We start from the raw sequence: 9,884 nt of genomic DNA, 5'->3' as shown, positions 1-9,884 counted from the left end.
AAAAAAAAAAGAGGAAAAAAAAATGTATAATGATTGTCGAGATTATGGGATCATCGAAGATGGAGTGTTTGGGATTCCAAATCTACAATTTCAAGCACTTATGGGAGAGATGTGAAAGTCGTGGAAGTTTGAGATGAATGCCATCTACAAAAGGTTGGATGAAGTTCAAGCGGAAGCACAACCGAGACGACCACAAATGTTGCATCATAGAAGAGAAATAGATCAACCTAAAGTAGCAAGGGCTGATGATTATTACAGTAGTCAATCCTCAAGAGGGAGTCACATGAGACCAAGAAGTGCTAGAGAAGCAAGAGGAAGAGTGGATGATAACATGGGTTTTTTGGAAGTTGAAGATTCCTACCTTTCAAGGCAAGAGCGACCCAGATTCATATCTAGAGTGGGAGAAAAAGATTGAGTCAACTTTAAGTTGTCAAAACTATTGTGAGATGAAGAAGGTACGAGTTGCAGCCACTGGATTTTGTGATTATGCTATTACTTGGTGGGATCAGTTGGTGATAAGCAGGAGGAGAAAGGGAGACCACCCCATTGACCCTTGGGCAGAATTGAAGTCTATGTTGAGGAAGCGATTTGTTCCCCACCATCACCATCGTGGTTCAAATCATATTCTAAGGAGAACTTCTAAACCAACTGATGGAGCGTCTACTGTCACGCCAAGTTACCAACGAGAAACGATGTCTCTTGTTTTTAAGGAAGAAGAAGCTGCTTTTGTTTCGTTACCATCACCAAAGGAGCGCAAGGAATTGCTAGTTCAGGATAATCTGTTGAAAATAATAAATTCATCGAGTGAGAAAACAGAAGCAGAGGAACCAAGGCTGAAAGAGATCAGAAAATATCAGAGTGAGGAAGCTGCAAAGGAAGGCATGTTCATCAACAACCTTGGCAGTATGGATGATTCACCTAATGCACCAACAAAGAGAGAAAAGTCAACGGTACACTTCTGGTCAAGTAAGACGAGCAAGTTTTGGATCTTGAAGGAAAAAAGAAAGGTCTCACAGAAAGGGGTGCATTTCTGCTTCATGGTATGCAATATGGACTCATATATTCTCTCAAAGAGAAGCCACCAGAATCACTTCAATACTTTCCAACCCATGGTCTTACAGTTTCGAGGACGAAACTTTTTCAAGAGGAGGGGTATGATATGATCATGAGATCATCCAAGCAACAACATCCTCTTGCTGGACTAGTGAGTCATATCTAGCATCCATTGGAGTTGGGAATATCAGCAGCCTTCCACAACTGTTGTGCGACCCCTCAATCCATCAAATCTCCCTTGTTTCACCTTGCACTTTGGCGAGTTTCTATCCTTTCTAATCCGGCTGAGTGATCCTCAAATTTGGGCGTATCACGCGGTTCTTGGGGTTGACTCATGGTAACCATACTGTGAGGGAGCTGGACGCAGAGTCCAGTCGACTTGTGGGGTATGCAGGTCGGGCTTTGGAGCCAGATTCGGCTCAGGTGTGGAGGTTCTTGTTGGCTCTACGTGATGATTTGAGGATTCAGTGCAGAGTGAGGAGCTATGCTACGAGAGCAGCTGGTGGAGACTGCAGCTGGGATAGAGGATGACTTGAGGCCACAGGTAGTGGTGGTCAGTCCTCCGGTGCAACCGAAGCGGACTCAGTCTCATATTATTTCTAACAAGGGCGGCAAGCCTGCGCAGGGGCAGAAGCGGAATTTTGATACTATGCAGAGATCGGGGTCTAGTGGTGCAAGATGCTTCTAGTGTGGGAGTTTGGAGCACAGGGTGGCGAGTTTTCCACAAAGGGGCAACCAGCCAGCACCGCCATTGACTCGAGTGTTTTACCACTGTAGAGAGGCGGAGCATCTTTGATCGCCGTGTCCTAAGCTACATCCGATGGCTGTGGCGGCAATGCAGACAGGAGTGCAGCAGACGGGACATACAATGTTGCCTTTGCCAGTGGCACCGCGTGTATTCACGACAGTGGAGGCGGGAGGAACCAGTTCTAACGCGATCACGGGTATAATTTCTAAACTTGACTTTGTGTTTTTCTGTTATTTTTTTATTTTACGTTTGTCTATGATGAATGTTAGGGTTCTTAGTGCATAAAGTTTGTGTAGGTTATTGGTGGGAGTTTTTCCATCTCATGTGTTGTTCGACTCCGGAGCTACTCATTGTTTCGTTACCCTAGATTGTGTCGAGAGGGGCAACATTCTTGAAGATCCTGGAGAACGGTTCAGTAAAGTTAAGGTTGCTGGAGGCAGGATTATCCAGGTCTATGGACGGGCTAGAGATGTAGTCGATGCCGGCAGATCTGGTTATCAATCATGTGGAGCTGTATGATGTGATTTTGGGCATGAATTGGTTGCATCGGTATGGGATCACTAGATATTAGGATTAAAAAAAATATTGGGTCGGGTTGTTTCAATAATTAAATATGTAACTAAGTTAGACAAAGTTTAATCCTATATTTAAGCTAACATTATCTAAAAAATTTTAACTAACATAAATCCAGAAAAAAATATTCTGGCTAATCTTATTTTGATTTTATAAATTATTTTTTAGTTAATAGTTATTGTTATCAATAGTAAATAAGTTCATTAGTATCTGAAATTAATTTTAAAATTACAATTATCTCATTTAAAATAAATTATTTTTTTTTTTAAATATATTTCGTTGTTATTTAAGGACAAAAAGTCATTTTGTGCATTAATTAAGATATTTTCCAATAATTGAATAATTTAGTGTAGATTTCAAATTACTTCTAATTTTAAAATTAGGACACACTATCAAATTATTCCATTAATATTTGGTTACATAAGTTTTCGTGATAAAAAACTTAAATGTGAGAAATGAAAATAATTGTTAGCAAGCAAATGACATTTTGCAGACCAAAAAAAAAGATTTAATTCATCGATTCTAAAGATAGGCTTTTGCAAATAGAATGCTTGTTATTCATCGATCCATCTTTTTCATAAATTTTATATCGAATATCTACTATTTTCTTTGATTTTACGAGTTATTGGATTCATCTCTTTTGTATGCTTATGGGGATTATGGAGATAGATACAAAGTTACAAACTAAACCTAAGAGATAATTCGATATGTCTGGACGTCTTTAATAAGCCATTAATCTTTATTTTTTATACCCCTTAAATGTAATTAAAAAATGAGTGGCTTGATTAGATCATCCAGACTGCTTGTAAGCTTTGTAAATCATTCTGTTATACGAAGATGTCACCATGATTGTGCTGTGATGGCAAACCCCTAATTTTTTTTATTGAATTAATGAAGCAAAACTTTTAATTATCGAATTAAAATATATCCAAAATTATTGCTTATTCCATCCATCACATCAACATTTCCAATTTCAAACAATATAAAATGAGTTACAACGACCTTCTATTGGACTGTATATCTACAGCCACAAAATACCGTCGTTATCAATACCGTCGTTATCAATCGGCCATAGTCTTTATATATTACTAGAACTTACCCGATATTGATAGATTGATAGTGTACATAATAAGACATTTATTGATACTACTATCTCCGTCAGTTCCACGACCAAGCTCTATGATGAGAGGCAGGAGCGGATCTACGTCGATAATTTGATAGAGCGGATCTAAGATGTTTTTTTTTTAATAACTTTTATTAGGTTTCAGTACATTAACTTTTACTTTTATTAATTAACTATCGAAATTTTTTCAAGCATTAATTTAATAGTAACTTAGTAAACATATATTATCTATTTTGTAATTCATTTCATATTTTAGAATTAAAATCAATATATTTAGATTTGTGAATTCAAAATATTACATATAATTTGTGATTTGTAACTGAAAATTTGTGGAACTAAAATTTTCTAAATATATCTAATAGATGTAGACTATTGTTATTGTTATTATTTGAATGTAAAATATTATTCAATTAAAATAATTTTGTATAATAAATACTTCGTTAAGTTTATAAATTATCATCAAAAAAACGTTAAAACAAATAGTGGCGTTAAAACGATAGTCAAAGATCTTGTATATGATCGAGTGGAGAACCACATTGTTAGGCATTCATTGTAGCGGGAGTGGCATAAGTCTATTATCGAGCTGATGCGGTTAAGGACAATATAATTTAAAACTAATATAAATAATATTTTGTAAAAGTTTGATGACCTTTTGAATTTCATATTTTAAATACATTAGAAGTAAATAGCTATATTTATTAAATATTTATTTATTAATTTTGTTATTATTAATTATAGATATTTTGTGTCTCATACAAAAAAAATTTCTGGATCGGCTACTGATGAGAGGCACAACGGAGGAAAAAGACGGAATCATAAACTTCTCTGATGTTCTTCTGCTGTGTGATGAATGATGTCCATGGATCCAACAACATCGGAGAAGACAGCTTTGGTTTCGGATACACCTGAAAAGATACTCCACCGCGAATGCTCTGTTTTGACGGAGGATGCATGTATCAACGACGTTGGATTGGTCAAGTATAACAACTTGTGCGGTCGATCGATGATAAATCTTCTAGATCCTATTTAAGCTTGTTATATTTAATAACATTCACATAATGGTTATAAGTCAAGTATAAAACCAAAAGAAACTTATAGTTTCGTAAAGAAAAATTACAAAAAGATGAAACAAAAAAGATAACTAAATCAGATTATTTAAGAAAGAATTATTCAAATGTTAAGTTGGTTTATTACTCATATCTATAAATATTTTGAAAATTATTCAAATGTTTAGTGTTCTGGATAATTACAATTTACCCTTTGAATTTTATTTTTCGATTTTGAGTAAAAAGATAAAAAAAAAATACACATCAGCAAATTAAAATATACATCATTTTTTTTACACTGTCATTAATCAGTTTTTTTTCAGAAGCAGCACAGTTAAATTTTTCTACTTTATGTCAAAAAAGGTAAATCAAACAGTTTCCACTGTTCATAACCTGGAGGAGGATATGGCGCAATTGATTGATATGATGATGCTCGGAGGCGGAGGAGGAGGCGGGCTGGCGTTGTTTACTTTTGGGGTTTGAAACTTATTTTTTATTTTTAGGGTTTTCAATTTTGGCTCTTACAGATTAACTGACTGTCTTCTAATATCTATTTGCAGGTCGTGGTTTGAATAATAACGAAACGATGTAATTCAGACTTTAGGGATTTTATTAGGGTTTAAATATTTGGTTTGAGAATTTTTTTAGTGTTTATATTTCTTAGACTCTTGTTAATTAACGTTGATGGTTTCTTCTATGTTGTGCAGATCTGCAATGGTTTGAACTTTGAAGGTGTAGAAGAAGAAGACACTTAACGCTTAAGGTGATTTCGTTTCAATAATCCTTAGTGTAGTGTAGTAGACTGAGATATTTTGCTTTTGTTTCTTCTTCGTCTTATTGTTTTAAATCTTTATGGATCGGATTGGATGGACTTTGCTTATTGACTCTGTTTTGTTTACTCCACAGAAACGATGAATATTTGCTTAACTTTCTTCTAATGTTTGGAAGAATATGTTCCGTGGCTGAAGGGTATGTTTTGTTAAGCTGATCGTTTAGGTCAATTGAGGTTAGTTTCATCGATCTGCTTTCATATTTTTGCAATTAACCGACAAGTCTTCTAATGGCGGCTTTAGCAAAGACAACTTTAGTTACAAATACGAGAGCTGTATTTCATAGCTTCCATCATTGACCACCTGCTTTTTTTACATATTTTTTCATCATATGAATATTGAGAATCCTGGTGGAACAGCCATATTCATATCAGCGTTTTGTTCTTTTTCTCTCAGCTCATCATTTGTTTGTTTGTGTAAATCACTTAAAAATTACTTAATTTTTCTTTTTCAGCCTGTCTTGGTGTACATGTCTAAGGTGGATGGGAAGTTCCACTTCAGTCCTATTAGCGTCAACTAAGTGAAGACTGAGATTTTGGTTCACTTTCGGCACCATATCCTCCGCCTCCTTTGGATCAATAATTGCGTCATATCCTCCTATGCTCTTCGAATCTAGGTCTCCCTTTTGGTTTTGGTATGCTCCTAAGTCTGCATTGGTTCAGAGTTCAGTATCCTGAAGATTATCAAGGCCTGTCATATGAGGACCTTAAGGAATTCAAGCAGACTAGATATGGTAATAAAAGTTGTGTGCCAATTGTCAAAAAAAAAAGACTATTAGTTGTGTGCCTATACAACATTAGTTTAACTTTTTACGGTAGGGATCCTAAATTGCTTCCATATATCATCATCATGCTAGTTGTGCTTGTATAGAGTATGTATCATCATCATGCTAGTTGTGCTTGTATAGAGTATGTATAAAACTATAAATTAATTAAGAAACACAGCTTATACAAATTGCCATCTTTCTATATAATATTGAATTGAGGCCATATAATACTTACACCGCTGACTTATGAAATATTTGTAAATTTATATTATTATAACTAAATATTTAAATGTACAATTGAAATATGAATATTACAATTATTATAACCAATAAAAAGTAATAATTATAGAGAAAGATTGATTTTTACACATTCTCACCAGAATGTGTTAAACATACAACACATGACGTTTAGGGGTTAGAGTTAGAGTTGGGGTTTAGGGTTTGAGATGTAGGGTTCAGATGAGTAACATTATTTTTTTTTGGTTTTGGTTCTAATGTGTTTTAATGTGTTTGGTTTAAGGTGGTAATATGGATATACTAATATTATTACCATTTGAATATTGTTTAAAAATTTTTTTGGTTATTTCCGGTTATGGGTCAGTTAGATTAATATATAACCATAAATAACTCAAAATATTTTGTAATTAAGTAGATTAGCCTAATATAACCGATAGTAAGCCGAATATAACCGAAATTAACCAAACATACCAATTCAAAAATACCAAATTGGAAAAATTATTTTTTTTGGTTCGGTTCGGTTTGGTCGGTTATTTAGTCATTCTAATTTGAGGGTTGGCTGAGTTATAGTAAAGTTATGGCTGAGTTATGCAATTGATATATTAATTTATTATATACCTTCTCGAGAATACTAAAAGTGTTGTTGGGGAGACGCAAACAATAATTATGTTTATTGTTAAGAACCACACGCGTAATAAATAAGATTTTAGCGATTTTTTATTTAAAATGAATTCAAAATTTGAATTTTAGTTTTTAAATTTTTTTTTTAATAAAAGTATTTCTCAAACAATTGACTGATATGGCTGAGTTATCAACATAAAACGGCTGTCTTATGAAATATAATTAAAATATAGAATGAAAAATGAATATTACAATCATTATAAGCAATAAAAAGTAATAATTATAGACAAAGATTGATTTTTACACAGTCTGATCTAAAATGTGTAAAACATTCAAAACATGGCATTTAGGGGTTATGGTTAGGGTTAGGGTTAGGGTTAGGGTTTGAGGTTTAGGGTTCATATTTTTAACATTATGGGTTTTAATATAACAGTTTGGTTTTGGTTATATTGTGTTTGGTTTAAGGTGGTAATTTGGATATACTAATATGATAACCATTTAAAAATTTAAAAATTTTGAAATTACTTTTTGGTTATTTCCGGTTATGGGTCGGTTAGATGAATATATAACCATAAATAATCCAAATGTTATCCAAATTAGGTCGATTAATTTAATATAACCGATAGCAAGCCGAATATAACCGTAATTAACCGAAAATAATGGAAAAAATAGTTTCCGGTTCGGTTCGGTTTGGTCGGTTATTTAGTCATTCTAATTTGAGGGTTGGCTGAGTTATTGTAAAATTATGGCTGAGTTATCGTTTAGGGTCTTCTCAATAATATGAAAACATATTCTTCTTTCTTTCCTAGGTCTTTTGTTCTATCAGATTCCTAATAAGTATTAAAATGTATCTCGATGTCACAAAAAGTGTTCTTAGGGAAGCTAGAAAAATCACTAATTCTGTGTCTGCTCAAATCCACACGCATAATAAATTCATAAAGTGAGCTTTTTATCACAAGATATTATTGCAAATAATTAAATAATTATTATTCGAATTTAGAATTTTTTTTTAAAAGTATTTCTCCAACAATTGAATATTAAAATTATTATAACTCAAAATTAAAATTTAGAATGGAAATATGTCTATTATTTCCGGTTCGGTTCGGTTTGGTCGGGTTGGGGTCTTCTCAATAATATGAAAACGTATTCTTCTTTCTTTCTTGGGTCTTTTGTTCTGTCAGATTCCTAATAAGTATTAAAACGTCTCTCGATGTCACAAAAAGTATTGTTAGGGAAGCGCAAAAAATCACTAATTCTGTGTCTGCTCAAATCCACACGCATAATAAATTCATCAAGTGAGTTTTTTATCACAAGATATTATTGCAAATAATTAAATAATTATTATTCGAATTTAGAATTTTATTTTTCTAAAAGTATTTCTCCAACAATTGAATATTAAAATTATTATAACCCAAAAGTTAAATTTAGGATGGAAATATGTCTATTATTAGGTTAACTGATGGTTTCCCGCCAAAATATCGGTTTACGGCTGAGTTATAATCATTACGGGAAAACGAAAGGTCATGTGACGGCTGAGTTATAGTGAGTTATGGCTGAATTATCACAAATAACAATCTGAAAGTAAATGGATGATATATATGACTTTACGACTGAGTTATAATATTTACGGGAAAACGAAAGGTCATGTGACGGCTGAGTTATAGTGAGTTATGACTGAGTTATCACAAGAAACAATTTGAAAGTAAATGAATGATATATATGACTTGACGGCTGAGTTATGATATTTACAGGAAAACGAAAGGTCTCGTCAATTCATGTTACGGCTGAGTTATAGTGTTTTATGGCTGAGTTATCACAAGAAACAATATGAAAGTAAATGGCTGATATATATGACTTTACGACTGAGTTATGATATTTACGGGAAAACGAAAGGTCTCGTCGATTCATGTGATGGCTGAGTTATAGTGATTTATAAATCCTTAATGGCTGATATATCGGAGTCGTCGAAAACATTATATCGGGTTGAAAATTCATCGTCTTCTTCTTCGTCAGATGCTACTTCGACAACTTCTTCTTCTTCTTGGTTTTCTTTGTCAACGATCTTACCATAATCAAAACAAGTGCCTTCAAATCCCCCACCGTACACTTCGTATGTAGATTCTACTTTCGAGTCACTGCTTGGCCGAATCATACTTCCTCTAGCTCCACTAGTTTCTGTAGACTCTTTCGCCGAAAACTCTACACAGAGACGTAGNATCACAAGAAACAATTTGAAAGTAAATGAATGATATATATGACTTGACGGCTGAGTTATGATATTTACAGGAAAACGAAAGGTCTCGTCAATTCATGTTACGGCTGAGTTATAGTGTTTTATGGCTGAGTTATCACAAGAAACAATATGAAAGTAAATGGCTGATATATATGACTTTACGACTGAGTTATGATATTTACGGGAAAACGAAAGGTCTCGTCGATTCATGTGATGGCTGAGTTATAGTGATTTATAAATCCTTAATGGCTGATATATCGGAGTCGTCGAAAACATTATATCGGGTTGAAAATTCATCGTCTTCTTCTTCGTCAGATGCTACTTCGACAACTTCTTCTTCTTCTTGGTTTTCTTTGTCAACGATCTTACCATAATCAAAACAAGTGCCTTCAAATCCCCCACCGTACACTTCGTATGTAGATTCTACTTTCGAGTCACTGCTTGGCCGAATCATACTTCCTCTAGCTCCACTAGTTTCTGTAGACTCTTTTGCCGAAAACTCTACACAGAGACGTAGATGATCGTGTGTTGTGCCTCCATCTATCTGCACAACTATACACCCTCTATGGTCGGTGTTAAATACATATCTCTGTGTCTTTACCCAATTACTGGAAACAACTAGAACCGGAACTGGATCTATGAAAAAAAATGAAG

The 9,884-nt window shown here is 33.9% G+C and overlaps 1 long non-coding RNA gene across 1 annotated transcript; it reads left to right on the top strand.

The window, feature by feature from the left end:
* On the top strand, positions 5,213-6,180 carry LOC104742520. The gene is made up of 3 exons (XR_760547.2): positions 5,213-5,306; positions 5,450-5,549; positions 5,828-6,180. It is a non-coding gene; the product is annotated as an uncharacterized LOC104742520 (long non-coding RNA).

Source organism: Camelina sativa, chromosome 14 (assembly GCF_000633955.1).
Source record: "Camelina sativa cultivar DH55 chromosome 14, Cs, whole genome shotgun sequence".
Classification (NCBI taxonomy): Eukaryota; Viridiplantae; Streptophyta; class Magnoliopsida; order Brassicales; family Brassicaceae; genus Camelina; species Camelina sativa.
Note: the sequence above shows the minus strand (reverse complement) of the source record. Positions and strands in the feature narration are given on the sequence as shown.